This window comes from Kogia breviceps, chromosome 4 (assembly GCF_026419965.1).
Source record: "Kogia breviceps isolate mKogBre1 chromosome 4, mKogBre1 haplotype 1, whole genome shotgun sequence".
NCBI lineage: Eukaryota > Metazoa > Chordata > Mammalia > Artiodactyla > Physeteridae > Kogia > Kogia breviceps.
This window is the reverse complement of record NC_081313.1, coordinates 20,740,705-20,759,178: the sequence shown is the minus strand read 5'-3', so window position 1 is coordinate 20,759,178 and position 18,474 is coordinate 20,740,705.

The following is an 18,474-nucleotide window of genomic DNA, read 5'->3' as shown; positions in this document are numbered from 1 at the left end:
CAGAGAACATTGCATAATGTTCATAATCAATCCAAATTATTGATAATATAACTTAAATGTGTTTAAGATTTTGAATAGGAGATTTTAAAGAGCCATCCATTATAAATATGCCAAAAAAAAGAGATATGGATAGATATGGAAAAACATTTTGCTTAACATAAAGAGACAGAGAAAGATCACTATCAATAGTGGGCATTGGTCTCTCATGGCCTGCACAGCTCTCCTAAGAGTCTGCAGAGGACAACATGTCTATGCACAACCCTTCTGTGCCTGTGCCACAGTAGAAAGTCTCATGAAGGACAGGTAAAACAGTGGAATTGGCCAGGTACCATATGAGGTCCTTACTTCAAGCAAAGACAAAAGAGCATTCTTTGAGCCTGAAACAGAGAAATGTTTCTACACAAGGTGATAAGCCCAGCACAGGCTGTGTTGGCTCTTTATATCTTGGTATGGAAAGGTTCCAGGCCCAAGGCCCATTCTTATGCAAGTGAGTACAAAAGACTTGGTGTCTGAGACAACCTTTCCTTACACAATGTATTTAGTTTGAGAAAGGTCTTTGTTTTATTAAAGATAAAATTGAGAATATCAGGGAGAAATCTCAAATCTTCTTATTTTGCTACTAATCTAAATTTCTTTCTCTTATTTATCTCCTTATTTAATTATGAATGGAAGAAGTAAAATTCTCTACATCATTTAACTACCGCTATTTCTTGAGATCTTACTCTATCAATTATCTTTTGTCTCCTTTTCTTCCTGTACTACCTCTTCATTGACACATTCATTAATACTCTTTAAGACAGAGGAGATTTTGGGATACATCCACATTTTTCACTTTCCTTCATAGGAATGGTATTTGTCGATCTCCAAGCCTCATCCCTCTCTAAAAAATTCCAACATCTTGAGGTTACAAATCCACTGATAGTGTTTTCATTAAATTCATTCTTTGGTGGTAACTGATAAAATAATTCATATGGTTCAGGTTTTATATTTCTAACAACCTCTCCTCTGCACCTCACAGATAAATACAAACACTGGCAATAGGGACTTCCCTGGTGGTCCAGCGGTTAAGATTCTGCACTTCCAACGCTGGGGATGCAGGTTCAATCCCTGGTCAGAACTAAGATCCCACATGCTGTGCAGTGAAATAAAAAAAACAAAAACAAAAACAAAAACGGCAGAATCTGTTGATTCTGTATCAGACCAATTACACTGCTTAACTAATAGAACTGCCCTGCTTACTCTCAAAGTGGCAAATACATAATTCAATGTTTTGTCTCTTGCTAGCCCATGTTTCACCTTCTTATGTGTATATATAAAAAGTAGCATGTCTCCATATATAATAAGCTTATTAAGTAGGACAACTACAACCCTGGATTTTAAACTCTCAGAGAGCACTTGAAACCATAATATTAAAGCACAGGACACACTTTAGAAAATGAAAATATTCAAATAATTGACAAAATGGTTTTAAAGTGCTGGGAAACTGTTGGCTAAGTCTCTGAAATTCCATAATAATTTCACCTGCAATCAGATACATTATTGCAGCCTTAATGAACACTAATTTTAACAGGTTGTAGGGTTCTAGTCCCAAACAATTTGGTTGGGTCCCAGATACCAGAGTTGGAAATACTTACTGAGGAAATCCAAACAATTTGCTTTAATCAGCTATGAGATGCATGGGCATATATCCACTCATCTGAGCAGTAAGATTATTGTGATCATGTCAAATAAGTGGACTGTGCTTGAATTACTGGAGTCAGTTCAATTTGCTCTGTTATAGTTGCCTATGCAATATCTGTAATATAACAGACAGCTTAGAGTAAATTGTCATTTTAGGATTTGTCTCTAATTCCACAACAAATAATTTCAAAGAAATGCCCTCTAGCTCTCTACTAAGTGGCATGTGGTTTGATCTATTTCCAGAGGTAATTAGACAAGAGATGCTTTTAAAATTGAGAAAACAATTATCTGGGACCTGAAAACCTTTTTTTAGCAACTATAAGGTTAAACAACAACAGTAAAAGTTTAGGCTGTACTAAAAAAACCCAGGTTTTATGCATTCATTGTTTTATTAACATACAGAAAATCTATATTAAGTATATTTAATACATATATTTGACATAGTATATTACATTAAAAACTCTTAAATCTCACTTGTTTCACGTTTTCAAAATAATGACATTGTCCTTTCAATATATTTCCAGGTGAATTTATAGTCACCATTTCACAGAAGAATTGACAAGAAAAAACCTAGATCATACTAAATGGTTGAAAAAACTGTATTTCAGGCATTTTAAATTGCAAATTAAAAAAATCATTCTGATGACTCATATTTAAATTTTTCCGTGTTAATTGTTTAAGTTATTTGCCTCTAAACTGTATTTATAAATCAATACAATATCTAATATATACTTAATATTGTTCAGATAAATATAAATTATAAAATTTGCTTCAAAACATTTAATGATAAAACATCACATTGAGAGGTAATTAAATGTCAAACAGTACTTTAATTCCAGATATATATTATGCAAAGTTAGCATCAAGAAACATCTTTTCAGCTGTTTAGAAGTTTCTATTCTGTATGGTAAATAAAAGAACTATCATTTTACTATCATTATTAACTATTCATTTGCCTCTGATCATCATGTGCATTAGAATTTTGGCCCTGATCAGTTATTGACATCATAAAGAGTATAAAGTATCAACAAATCCAGGAATAATTTCATATGATCTGTAAAAATTTTCTTCACAAGTTGTTACCTTGAGAATTTGATTTTCCAGAAGGTATACTTCAAGAGGATAGGGGTGCTTCCTTTTTTTGTGGGGGTATCCCTAGCACTTAGAACAGTGTACAGCTAATTGTAGGAATGCACTAAATATTTTTAATCAATTAATTTGAAAGAAAAAACCACAAATCCATTGATTTGTAAAAACTGAAGACAATTATAATGTGATTTTAATAAATGCACAGAATTATGAATAGCTTACACCTATCAATATACACACAATTAAAACCAAGATGGGGCTTCCCTGGTGGCACAGTGGTTGAGAGTCCACCTGCCGATGCAGGGGACACGGGTTCATGCCACGGTCCGGGAAAATCCCACATGCCCTGGAGCGGCTGGGCCTGTGAGCCATGGCCACTGAGCCTGTGAGTCCAGAGCCTGTGCTCCCCAATGGGAGAGGCCCACGTACCGAAAAAACAAAAACAAAAACAAAAACAAGATGATTTTATAAATTATAGATCAAAATAATTAATAAATGTATATAAATATTTCTTCTGTGACAGCTTATTTTCTTTGGGAGGATGTTTTCTGAAATATAAAGGTAAATATTATGTACATTTGAAGTGATCTGTTAGTATCTTGAGTTAGAATTTATTCTTAAATGTGGAATAGAATATTGAAAATATTCATATGCATTTATTTATTTGATTTTTTTCTGTGAATATCATCATTGTTCACAGTTCTCTATTTTTAATCAGCTACATAATTTAAGAATGAAACAATGTATAATTCTGAAGGCAATATAATTTTGTGAAAAGTCTTTTTGCTTGTTGAGTATTATGTTCAATACTACTGAACTGTTGAAAGCTGAAGTATATACATGCCAAGTTCCTACTGCAACTTATTATATTACTAGTTAATTATCATCTAATTTTATTTTCCTTGTAAGTCAAAAACTATTAAATAAATGTTTTACATCACTATGTCAGTTTTGTGATATTGCATCAGACTCAAAAGATTGTCTGTGAAATGAATATTCATTGTTTGTGAAAATTAATTTCTACAGTAAATTTTTTACTACAGAAATATATCTTAACTGGTAAAATATTTCAATATAAGCACAATCTTAGGGAAAAAAATAGCTCATGGCTACATTACTTCAGTCAAATATGCTTACCAGTATATTAAAACTTACAATTGGTTCAATAATGACATCAACAATATTTTTAAAATATTTGTTATTGAAAATATGACATGCATAAAATATAATATATTAAATGTGTAAAAGAGAAATAGTAAGAGAAATGATAAACACACATGTATCATTTTCTATATGTCAAGGCAATTAAAGTCTTATGTATGTTACACAGTCACACCTCCCTCCCTTCACACAATAGATTTTACAACATATATTCATTAGCTCCATTCTTTTAAATGTTTATATAAATGGACCTTGATATATATTTTTTTCTAAAATATTCTTTATTTATAATGTCTGATATACCTTCTCTTTAATAAACGTAGCTTCATTTTATTTTTCATGGCCATACACTATAATACTGAATACTTTATTCATGTATTTAAATTTCTGTGGACAGATTGTTTTGCTATTACAAATGAATCTGTCCTTGTAAATGCCACCTTTACTCTTTAGTGTGTATATACCTCTTAGGGTACATGAAAAGAGTACCATAACTTTACTTACATTGTGAACATGTTCAGATTTTATTGTTTCCCAAAGTACTTTTTTCCAAGTTATAGGTTTACCAACACTATATGAATGTTCCTTGCTTTAGTATCCTTAAAACAGCTGTTTTATCTCCTTGGTGTACTGAATCATGTATCATGGTGTGACTGTACTTAATAATAGTTTTGTTTTATGTATATTATTGTCTAACTGGAAGTTACCTAGCCTTCTTTAGCTTTTATTTGCTTGGATATGTATTTTTCTTTCATTTTATTTTAACAATCAGTGGCTAATATGTCTCCTTTAAACAAAATATGACTAAATATTTTTGTTTTATGAAGCTTGAGACTCTATGATTTTGTACTGGAGAGTTCAGTCCATTTGCCATTATTGTGATTTTTTTTTTTATAGTTGGATTATCTTCTACCCTCTTATTTTGTGCTCTCTCTTTGCTTTGCTTCTCTATGCTTCTTGTTTCTTCTTTTTTGCCTCCACTTTTTAAAGTTGATATATTTTCTCCATTTGGTTATTTTCTTTCCAGAGTTTTGGATACAGAGTTTACTGTATCCATTTTCCAACTACATAAAAATCACTATACATTCCAGCATTTGGGTCCCCAGAGACTGATGTCTTCATATTGGAACAGAAATAATACATATAGGATAAAATATTTTCAAGATTTGAGCAGAAACTGAGGAGAATAGCAGAGATCAGATGGGGTAAATTTACTTTCTTCTCTCAGATTATGTTGGTTACTTTTTCCCCTATATTGTTTAAAACAAACAAAAGTAGAATCATTCATCATAGAAAGGGGGGACTCATTAAATGTATCAGAGCAGGATGTATTGTAGAATTTTGCCACATCAGTTCTAATCACATTATCCTATCCAGTTTTCTTCATTTGTCTTGATTTTTCTGTCTGATTCAAACCTATCCACTCCTGAGAACCAATTCTTTTGAAATGCTGCTGAATAAGAGTTTCAGAAGTCAGTCAGGTTTCAGATGGTTGACATTCTCCATTGCCTCATAATACAAGCCTGATAACTTCACTAAGAAAGAGCTGAACATTTGTATTTTATAAAATACCACGGTGATGCAAAATGGAGTTCAGATTTTGTTGATGGCAGGCTAGTTAATACATTATTTGAAAACCACTGTTAAAGCATCAGAAAATGATTCATGGAACCAACATTAAGAAGAAGAAACCTGGAATGACTTTGTGCATTTCTTCTCACCCCTCTAGAGTAATCTGTAAACTCCAGAAAAGGCAACTATAAAACTGAGGTACTCAGCAGAACTTTATTAGGTCTTGGGAAAACATTGGGAATAACATTTGAGTGCAGTATCTTCCAAAGTCAGGAATCCTTGATAAAAGCTTCACAAAGCTGTGGTTCTAGTTGGACAAAACAAATACAGAACAAGCCCTGCCACAGACAGAGACCCAAACTCAGAAAAAAAAGAAAAGACAAAAAATCCCTACCAGGACTGTAAATTAAAATTATATTAAAAATAAATAAATATCTCATTATCCACACACATTAGGATTATATATACAGACTCTCTAAAATATTACAGATAATTGTAAGATACAGTGAATTAACATAATAGAATTGCTTGATACAGGATCAAATATGGAAAAATAAAATTCTTAATAGCGGCATTTTTTTCAAAAAATAAGAAAATGTTTAACAAAACAGGTGATTATTCTATAGGACAAGTTCTGTAAGGGGACTAGAAAACATGATACATTAAGTAATTGTCCAAGGACATACCTTTAGTAAGTGTTGCTGCCTAAAGTCAAACCCCCATTTCCCCAAGTCTGTATGCTTAATTACTATTCTCTCTTTTCTCAATAACATTACATTGGAGGAAGCATGGAATTTCCCTACTCCAATGAACCTTCTTACTTTATCTGTTCTTTCAATTTTGAGTGCTGTACTCGCAAATTTTGCCCTGGGTTAAAATAATTGAATATTTCAAAGGCCTTTACTCAGACAGTCTTACATATACTAGATTATATGTGAACTCAGAAAGCTACCGTTTTTCAGTATTTATGGATGAGACCTCAAAGTATCATTATTTTAATGCCATGATTTTTATCTCATTCGGTACCCTGGCTATGTACTTAGCATAAATCTATTACAATTTATGTCAAGTCTGAAAAAAAAAAACATAGAATTTGCAAATGTGATGAACTATGCAACTCATTCCATGATATCCCAGGAATACCCCCACCAAGTGGGCCAGGACATTGCCCCACCCTGAATGGACATCAGCACTAATCCAGCCCACAAAAATCCACTAGTTTTGGCTTCTGAATGAGCTTTGATTATAGCTTTCATCTGGAAGGGCTGCAGCTGTCCCTTCAGGTGTCAATTTTCTCTAATACTTAGAGTTTAAATAGACCACTTTCGGGGTTGTCGCTCCCATTTAGTGTTCAACAGGATTATTACTCAAGATTTATATATTCCATTAATGCAATTTAAGTTGGTTTAAATATTGCTAAATACCTCTATTTTTCATTTACTTTGATCAAGGAGTGTCTAAAATAATTTTGGTCTACATCAATAACCGAATTTTAGATCTATATATCTAATACACTACATTTGATTCTGCTTCAGCAGAATAAATTATATATGAATGCTGTTTTGTATATTCCAAATTCATAATAGCTTTGGTGTCTTTTTGGAGCTTTTTATGAAGTACACAGATATTTATAATTGTTATAACTTCCTGATTAATTTTCCCTCTTAGTATTAAATTACTTTCTTTCTCTCCAGTAATAATTTTCTTAAAGTCTATTTTGTGTGATATTACTATAGCCACCTCAGCACTATTTTAGTACAACTTTTCCTTTTTACTTTCAACTATTTGTGTATTTGAATGTAAAATATGTCTCTCTTTGACAGCATTATAAGTGGATCAGGTTTTGTTTTATAAATCAGTTCTGCCAGTCTCTGTATTTTGTTTTGAATGCTTAATCCATTTACATTCAATATCATTACTGATATAGTAAGATTTTTCTGCCTTTTTATTATTTGCTTTCTAGATGTCTTACTATTTGCTTTTCATTTCATAATTTCTCCATTACTGCCTTCTCCTGATTTAAACAGAATTTCATATGTACCATTTTAATTCTCTTGTTGGTGATTCTGCTATATTTTCTGGTTAGGGCAGATCTGCTAGCAATAGATTTTCTCAGTTTTTTTTCCTTTAATCAAGGAATGTCTGTTTTTTTTTTTCCTTTAATCAAGGAATGTCTTTCATTTTTGCTGGATATAGAAATTTTGGTTGATAGCAGTTCTTTCAACACTGTAAAGATGTCATTGCATGCACTGTCTGTAGATTCCATGGTTTCTGATGAGAAGTCAGCTTTAATCTTACTGAGGAACACTTTAAAATGGTATGTCACTTTTCTCTTGCCAAGGTTTTTCAAGGTTTTCTTTGTCACTGACTTTTGTTTTTTTAATTTATTTATTTTGGCTGTGTCGGGTCTCATGCCACAGCTGTGGCATGTGGGATCTTTCTTGCGGCGTACGGGTTCTTCATTGCGGTGCACAGGCTTCTCTCTGGTTGTGGTGCAGGCTTCTCTCTAGTTGTGGCATGCAGGCTCCAGGGCACGGGGGCTTAGTAGTTGTGGCGCGAGGGCTCCAGAGCACATGGGCTCTGTAGTTGTGGGAAGCAGGCTCTCTAGTTGTGGCACACGGGCTTAGTTGCCCCGCAGCATGTGGGATCTTTGTTCCCCAGCCAGGGAAAGAACTGGCATCCCCCGCCTTGCAAGACTGATTCTCAACCACTGGACCACCAGGGAAGTCCCACTTTTTTGTTTTTAATATGACTATAGTGCCTCTAGGATGAATCTCTTTGAGTTTATTCTTCTTGAAGTCTGCTGAGCTTCTTTGATGTGTAGATGTATGTTTTTCATCAAATATGTAAAGGTTTTGGCCATTATTCCTTCACATATTTTTTCAGCCCTATCTTTTTCCTCTTCTCCTTCTGCGATTTCCATTATGCATATGTTGGCATGCCTGTTGATTTCCCAAGTGTCAATAAGGTTCTGTTCATTTTTCTACATATTGTTTTTTGCTTTATCATCCTCAGAATGTATGAACTCTACTGATGTAACTTCAAGTTCACTGTTTCTCTTTTCTGTCAGCTCAAATCTGCTGTTGTGCCCCACTTAGTGGACTTTTCATTTCAGTTATTCTCCTTTTCAACTTTAGCATTTCCATTTGGTCTCATTTATAATTTATATCTCCTTATTTGTATTCTCTATTTATGACTTATTATTGTCACACATCTTTCATCATTTATACTGACACATTGTTTCCTTTATTTCTTTAAATAAGGTTTTATAAATTGTATCTATTAAGACAAAAATGTATACTCCCTCATGGAAATTTTCTGTTGGTTACTTTTTGTCTTCTTTCAGATGGCATACTTTCCTACTTCTTTGTTCATTTGGTAATTTTGGGCAAAAGCTGTTTATTTTAGACAATATATTATAACAGTATTAATATGCATCCTACATCATGGTTCGTTGCTTTTGTTGGTTTTCACTCTTGTTATTGTTGTTCTTGTTGCTGATTATTTGATAGTGAGTTTCCTGGAGTAATTCTTCAGATTCTGTATTCTCTACAGTGTTCCCACACTGAGCTCTCTGGCAGGTTTTTAAAAAGTTTTTGTTTGTTTGTGTATTTTTAAGCCTAACTTCCTAGAGATCATCCCTGTCTCAATATACTTCAGTGATCTGGAAATGATTGCTCAAAAGTTTCTCATAATTGTTTTGCCTATATTTCTCTCTCTTTGCCAAGGGGATCTCTGTGAGAAGGTAGAACTTCAAACTTCAGGCAGTTTACAAGACAGCCTTATCTTTCACTTTTTGTTTCTGTAGGTCTCAAGATTACTCAGAGATGAGCTATTGGGACCTTTTCCTTATTCCAGTCTTTGCAGCATTTCCTATGCCTGCAGTTTTGTAGTTTCCCCAAGAATATAAAAGAGCTTTTCAAAATTCCCTATGATTGGCTAGTGAAAACACTTGTGTTTTTGGGTGGTGCTTTTACAAGGGTTCTAAAGGTGGTTAGTCTTTTCTGTTGATTCTAAGGCCAAATTCTTTTTAAGGGCTGCCAAGCCAGGAAGCTCAGGAGGCAGAAAAGATGGGAATGGCCCCAAATCAAAACATCAGAGACTCCTCTGTCTTACCGCCCTATCTCCTGGATAGATGATGGTCAGTTTTTTCTGTGAATTTGGTCAATTTCCAGAGTTCTGAAATGGTTACATTTAGTTGTTTTTGCAATATTTTCATTAGTTTTGAATAAGAGTACATTCACCAAAGTCCTTCTGCCATTCAAGAAATCAACCTCTTCCCTTTATTGTTAATAAATATATTTGTTATTTTTTTCTCCTAAGGATTATACTATATGTAACAGTGATTCTTAGATGACAAAAATTCAAACAAGATAATCTATTAAAGACATAATAAAAGATGACAAGAACAGACTTCAGTGTGTACCTGTGTTACACATTCTCCTTTTATCTATCTATCTATCTATCTATCTATCTATCTATCTATCTATCTATCAAAATTTGTAAGAAAGTGACCACATGTCAGGCATATGCATTGGATGGACAACAAATGTATGATTATCCAGCTTTCCCCCACTTAAAAACAAGAGACAACTTACAGGCATACATTTCAACTAATTATAGGCTGTCAAAAATTCTTAGGTTCTTAGTATACGGGTGTGGGCAAGTGTTCTGGCATGACCTAGAGTATTATAGTATCTTTAGCTGCCTCAGTTATTTGAATCCTTCACTGTATCCAATTGGCAACAAAAACAGATGCTTCAGTTACATCAACCAGGTGTTAATTTTGTACAACTCAAAGTATTATACTAAAAAACATCCTAATTAGTAAAATCTCTCTGTATAATGAGTGCTGAGTTTCAAACACCATATTTTCAAAAACATATATACTATTTAAAAAATGTCCTTATGTTAGCTTTACAACACCATTTTTTGCTCTTGTCTCCTCCAAAGTACTTATTAGAATAACTGTGGGTATTCCAGCTATGTGACTTTTTTTCTATTACAATACACATGGAGTTGAATCAAATTAAACTGAAGAAATCATTCACATTGAATTACAACAACCTATTATAGAATTATATAATTTTAGATTTCTTTTACTTATGGAACTATACAGATATGCCAAATCAAATCAGCCTTGATAACCCAATCACACCTTTTTAAGGAATTTCCATACCCACAGAAATAATTTCTAAGCATCTTTGGCTAAAGAAAGTGATATAACTTACAGCATCATTATATTTTAAAGAATATACTCTGAGATTGTAGGACAACTTGGAGATGATTCTATCTAATGATTTCAACTTACTAAGAATCTTTACAGTTGAAAAAGTGACATTTATTTGAGGTATATTGTACCAGTTAACAATGAGTTGACTCAGCTCCAAATTTGGTCTTTTATTTGCTTTTTGATATAGCTGTACCCTGTACTATTTCTTTTTTTTTTTTTTTTTTCTTTTGTATCCAGAAAAATGTTATCCTTGTTGGTAGAGGGTAGTGTAGTGATTCTGCAGCCAGGAGCAAGTGGAAATTCCTCCTAAACAACTCCCGCCAAAACACACACTCTTCTCTCACATAGTTTCTAATGGTTAGTGGCACCTCTGTGTAAACATTTTAGAATTGCAAATTCAGTGAAACTCCCAAAGGCAGCCAGTGAGTTTCTATGGGCACCCCAACTCTGTATCCAGATATATCCCAATGATGGTTTTCTGACAAGTCAACACCCCTACCACACCCTTCTTGAGAGTCTTCCTGGCAACTTTTTGGCAAGACAACCATTTTCACTATTGACTTTTTAAGTTAACAGGAATCCTCACAACAAACTTACTGGCCAATTTGCCAGCATCCCAGAAGGCTGTTCTCTGTTTATCACATCACTCTGCTAAACTGTGAATCAACTCTTGCTTAGGACAACCCTGCTAGTTTCTTTCTTTTTTTTTTTTTTTTAACATCTTTATTGGAGTATAATTGCTTTACAATGTTGTGTTAGTTTCTGCTGTATAACAAAGTGAATCAGCTATATGTACACATATATCCCCATATCTCCTCCCTCTTGCGTCTCCCTCCCATCCTCCCTATCCCAACCCTCTAGGTGGTCACAAAGCACCAAGCTGATCTCCCTGTGCGATGGACCTACAGTCTCTCATATAGAGTGAAGTAAGTCAGAAAAAGAAAACAAATACCGTATGCTAACACATATATATAGAATCTAAAAAAAAAAAAAACGGTCCTGCTAGTTTCTTAACCACCTAATGGATTTTAACCACATCCTACCCAGTGAAATCTGGATCTCAGACCTGTGGAACATTTTTTTTCCTTCCAAGGGTCTTACTTTCTTGGGTATACTCCTTTAGCCTTAGGGCATTCTTTAGAGTTAAATGTTTTTTCTCTTAGACAAGTTATATTTTTCTTTTACCTCTTATTTTAATCTCTGGCTAATAATTATTTATATTAAAAATTTCCTCATCAAATTATTGTTCTTTTTCTATTTATGAAATTCTGACTAAAACATAATTGGTAACAAAGTGGTTCCTAGAGATTGACTGAAAGGACAAAGTTTTGGGAATGTTTTGATCATGGCATTTGCCTTGAGTGTAGTGCTGATCTCCTTGCCAATAGGAAATGTAATGCTCGTAATCCATCATATCACAATCAATCAAGTAACCACGTGTAGTTGTTTGTGAATAACTGCCAACTGAAGTACATGCTTTGGAAATCCAAAGGGCTATTGCATTTGACCTTTGTGGAAATAAGACTGTTGTAGAATACATTCTTTTTAGAGCACTTGAGTTCTAATAAAGAAAATAATGAAAGCTGAAGTCCATTAATTTTCAGATCAGCTCATGATGCAATAACCAGATATCCTCCATGATAGCCCTAAAATAATCCAGTATTCCTTGCAAACACAAGGCTCATATTTTGAAAATGAAACATAAAGTTTAATTTTGAATGTTACCGAATTAAGCTATAGTTAAATTCACAGTCACACCATTTCTCATGTGAAATTTAGCTCACTGCTTGGCAAATAATCGGATCCTGAAAGTTGGAATGGAGACATCTTGTTAGGCTCAGATAAAACTGACACTGTGAACTCCTAAGTCACTCTGAGACTCACTAATCAGTGGAAGTAGTTTGCCTTCCAGTGTCTGAGATTAGCTTTCTTCTTCTTAAAGTCCCTGTGATAACATCAACTGAGGCAGATTTGAAAGAAGATGACAATTTTCCTTAGGACCCACCAAAAGTATATTCTTTTGCCACAAGAACCACGACTAGGGTTAAATTTACCATGCTCAAGGTGTATAAAATCTGTCCCAAGAGAAAATAGCATACATTAAAAAAGGCATTGATGAATGCTGAGGGAAGCATCTGCATTCATGAAAATCACTGTGGTTTCTCTCTTTTGTATGTAAGGCATAACTGTAAGGGATGCCACCATTGAGTTGGGCTCCCTAATTCCAATGAGATTATAGAATCCTAAAGTAATAGAATGCAAGTGACAACTCTTAACCAACAAAGCAGGTGGGAACTACATGGGAACTTACTCGTGCAGGGGAAGCACGAGTGAACTGGTAGTCAGCATGCCTTGGCCTGCCAGATATCTTTATTATTGGCTAATTTATTAAGGCAAGCTATTTACTAATTTATTAAGGTGCTTCAAGGTATAAAAGAGACGCACAGTCTACTAGAGTAATACTTGATATCTATAGCAGAAAAACAAACCAACAAAGTTCTAGTAGCCAATAAATGTCTTGAGTCACCACAGTAAAGCGTTGTACCTTCTTAACCAGCTTCCAGATTTGGGTCAATTCACAGATATAAAGAATCTGCAATGAAGGGGAGATTGAGTCCACTTGAAATAGGATCCTGAAACTTTGCCACAAGTTCACACTATAAATCTTATTTCAAACTTTCCCCAAAGGCAAAAGGAAAGTGACAGTGCATTGGGGAAAGAGGAATAGTCAGAACTAACTGGGATTACTAGACACTGACTTTGAATTAAAATGGACACCTGGGGACAGAAAACGCCACTGTGGTTCAAGCCAAGTGTGGTTCACAGCCAAGATAGGGGCTTATGACTCAGTTACGGTGAAAGTTGTGAGGTTAACTTCCAGAAAAGATAAGATCTGTTTTCAGAGACATTTATATGGTGCCATCTTTCCCACAGACGGAATATATGAGTCTGGAAATCAAGGAAGGAAATGGAAGTGGCTTCTCTTAATATTACATCCAATAACCAATTTGCAGAGTTTTTCTTTATGTTCTAGTGACATTGGTTTTTGCTTTGCTGTTTGAATGTCTAAATATCCAAGGTGAGGATCCTTCCATTAGGGGCACAGTAAGAGTCCTCTTAAACTGCAAGATGAGCCCTTTCTGGCTCCTTACACCAGATAAACCGGCAGATAGAAAAAATGGCTTTCTCTACTGGTTGGAGTGATTGATTCTGATTCCTAAGGGGAAAGTGGAGTAAAGAGCACTAAAACTGGAACCCAGGGCATTCTCTGGGTGTCTCAACTTTTCCATGCTCAATAATAAAGGTAAATGGAAAATTACAGGAACCTTCCCCCAAAGACAGGATATTTGAAGACTCAGGCCATTTGTTAATTCAGGTTTGGGTTACTCCATTGGGTGAAGAACCTCAACCATTGATATTTTTGAGGAGTGTGGAGGAAATAAAGAATGGATGGTGAAGAAGAATCAATAGATATTCATTATTTCCAGGTAATGAAATTAAGATTGTAGTACTTTTTCATATTCTTTGTTTTTCATATGCATGTTTTCACTTATATATGTGAATCAATTTTTTCTTCTCTCTCCTCATTAAAAAAAGTATATAAAAGTTGTCACAGGTTAACTGCCAAGTTAGTGTTAGGTAACAATATTCAGTGGGCTGTGAGTGTGACAGAATTTGAGAAGCAATTAATATAGCCACGATAATGGATGCAATGATTATTGGGACTGTGCATCTTTTCATTTTGAGAAAATGGTGAGAACTTCTTTATTTGTAAGAAACATAGCTATATCTTCTTAGATGGAAATATAGAGTTGTTTGTTACAGTAAGGAAGTTTAAATATATGTAGAATGATGCATTTGAAAGCTGGATAACTAAATAACCAAAGGCACCATGTTAGCTATTAATTCATTGCCTCTTTGTTCTGTGACAATGAAATTAGGCCTTCTAAATTTTTTTTTTCCCAGTCAGTACAATGTTAAGCCTTGTTAGTATGAATTTGAAAAGGATTTTCTCTTCCTGGTTCCTGTATATGGGCCATTCCAGTGTGCTCCTAGTGTAGGGTGTTATTTAGTAACATCCTCATGCCCGGCAGTAAGAGGTACCACCTCATTTTCTCCCAGCACACTCTTCCTCACCTGAATTGTTCCCAAAGATAAGAGGCACTTTTAGCATGAAAGAATTTGACAAAAGATTGGTGTCACTCCCAAGGACACACCAACTGGCTTGCCCACATTTCCAAGTGACAGCTTCCAGGGGGCTCAATACCAAATTCCTCTCCAACACTAAGGATTTCCAGAAGCTTTCTGGTGAGTTTAGCAAGTGCTTTCAGCTGGATTTCTAGCAAATTTAGAACAACTGCACTGGCAGCAGGGAATCGTATCATTATTCCATCAGGTGTTTCTCCACCTGTCAGCTACCAGCTCTGGCCAGAAACAGTGGAAAATATCTTCACCCTTCTGTGGGCTTTAACCACCCTCCCCAAAGAGGTCTGATCTAATCCCCGGCCTAGCTGAGTATTTTTCCCTTCAGTGTGTTACTTTCTTGGGTACCCTAACTCAGTCCCAAAGTATTCTTTAGGGTTCTCTTTTTCTTTTCCACTTAAGCAATTCCCTTTCATTCTAATCCACTGTTAATAACTCTTTATATTAAATTCCCCATGTTCAAATTAAAGGGTGGATTCTCTCACTTTATTGGAGCCTAATTAATACATATATTAAATAAACATTTTGCAGAATTCACTAGTAAAGAACTGATTGTGTAGATAATAGATGACACTACATAAATGGTAGCATGAAACAAAGTATGTTCACATTAGAGTATGAGACATATTGTAGAGTGTCATATATAGTTCACTCAACCTGTTTCCATTTTAAATGTCCAAGGTAACTTTAACCCATGTTGCTGTAAGTATGGATTTAAGATATTACAAATTTAGGATTCTATTAAGTACAGTGCTAAATGATTGAAGGTAAACATTAAAGGTAAACATTAAATTGTGCATGCATGACATAAAGTCAGAATATATTTAGAAAGTAAAAGTGTAGCAAATATTTGATATCATTTTAGCTGTTACAAAGCAAAAGGGGAAAACCATAAATACATTTTTCTTTGTTATAGCATGGAATACCTCATGTGGAAAATATTAATATGTTCGTATAAATTGAAATTCTGCTCGGCATCTGATGGGGAATCAGATTTTTTAAAGTAAGCTGTATAAAATGTACCTTTCTAATTATCTCTTCCCCTTATCTGAAGGACTAATTTTGAGGAAGATAAGTTTGATTTTGTAAGTCTTTTGGTCACAAGATAAATTTTTCACACTTGGTATCACTGAAGAGCCTTAGACTCATCATTAAGTCTTGTTTGTCAGAATACCGATAACAGCTTTCAGCTCTTTCTGTAATGATTGGTTGAGATGACTATCCACTATCAGATCATGCTTTGCATTTTATGTAGAGTAAGTACAATGGAAAAAACATGTTAAAAAGTATACAAGTTTGAGCAAAGTAAACATGTTAAAGCATTTAAAATGTTTGTGCATGAGCAACAGGCCTTTATAAGCTTTGTCAATTAAATGTTAGATTTTGGCCTTACAGGGAAGGAGACATGACCATGGGCAATGAATGTGTCTCACTGATCAAGGAAGTTCCCAAAAGAGAACATCAGGGTAAGGCTGTCTTAAGGCAACACTCCCAGAAGCTAGGATAGTAAGTCCTTTGTTCCTGGAGGTACATCTGGGTGATGCATCACAGCATCCTCTCACCATGAGTGAAGGCAGAAACATGCTGCTGGGGTTGAGAATTAGGGTGCTCTTCTTCCTAAAATGGGTAATCTCCCATCCTCATAGATGGTTCTAGCCACACACAGGGAAGCCGTGGCTTACACAAATTCTAGAGTTACAACTTCTGACATTAAGTCCATATTTCTATGACCTCTTCCTGGCCCAGTATTTGTGTGAATGTCTGTTTGTGTGTGTCATGTACATGTTTTGGGGGTATTTTTTGACCTCTGTAGAAGGTCCTGCTGTTGTGATCAGTCAGACACTTGTTACTTATGTAGAATATTTCCAGGTGTGGATTAATGCAGCTCTCTGCTTTAATATAAATATTATTTAAGAATGTTTTAGAATCTGTTTTTAGTCTTCAATGTATTGTTACCTGCTTATCACCTTGTAATGAGTCCAATATCTACACGTCTTATTTTTCAGAGCTATTATCTATTTAATTTTTATTCTTATCCTAACTTCATTACTTATATTTTCTGTTACTTTCGGAATTTATAATGAAAGGGAGTGGCTGCAGTATGTGCTCAGTCAATCCTCTTAAATTAGAGGGTGTGGTAGATACTTTCACATGATTGTATAAATGCTTTACTGCTGAAGTTAAAATATACATATATATCAATATATTTAAAGCAAATTTAGAAAATTTCAGCCTTCTTTCTCTAAGGCTATTTCATATCCTGTTGTAATTCCTGAGCTTCACAATTCAGTGATTTTAATTCATCATCATACATTTTTTAAATTCAACAAATCCTTGTCATGAAAAATTCTACTGTTCTAAAAAATAAGTAATGACTTTCTCTGTGATACCTTTCTCTCTTCTCTAACTTTCATAATTTATCTACTTACTACCCTTTATAAATAGCATTTATATCGTTGTTATACTTTGAATGCCAAATACCTACAATTTAGCTTTCTTTATTTTATATAATATTTTGATAAATTAATACTATATTTTAAGAGGAAATTTGTGTTATCCCTCAAGCAGTTTGCCTTTGTGCCTTTTTACCACTTTATGACTGTATTTATCATTTTCATTTTGGGAGCTAAGGATTAGAATTATTCACTTTTAAGTTGACACCATTTTCTATAGCACCATTTTCAAGTAAATTGTTCATAAATGTTATAGCTTGTTATTTTAAATATTTTCTTTCTATGCTGTGAACTTTGAAATAGAAGAAAATATAGCAAACATCTATATAATACTTTAACTGGCAGTATGTCTATAAAACTGAAATATTTAGAGTGTTTTATTTAACCAATGGTATCCTCATTAAATGTCAGCTGGAATATTGAATATTACACGTGGGAATTAAGGTGGAGACTCAATAATAAGGAAAGTAAAAAAGAATGAAAATGCTATTGTTGATTATTTTAAGCAAAAATATTGTCTTGTCAATTTTTCACAATATAACTAGCAATATCATTATTTTGAAAATTATCTTAATGAGCACTCTGCTTTAATTTTTCTCCATTCACATTTCCTTTCAGATTATATATTCATCCATTCCATGAATTAATGTTCATTGTTCTCCTAGTGTACCCAAGGCATGAGACTAGATGCTGTGGTGTATAAAAGTGATGACTTAAGATGTAGTTAGTGGCCTTAAGTACAATACACAGGTATCGTGGAAATAGGCAAGAGTTCACAAAATAGTACACAAAGCTAAAAGCCCAAGGATTAATGTTATTTGCAGGTTTAAAAAATATCTTTAAAGGTATTTGGGATTTTAGTTACACAGACAGACAGTGCCAGGGATGGTGGTAATAAAAACAACTTTCCCAATGACATAAGGCAGTGGAATGTGAGAATATGAGGTATGAAGAGGGAACAGTGAGCAGAGTGATATCTACACTATTCTCTGAGCAGCCAACACCATTTAAAATGTGACTCTGGTCATAACATGCTCATAATTAAAACCACAAAATGGGCTCATTAGAAAACAGGAATTCTCA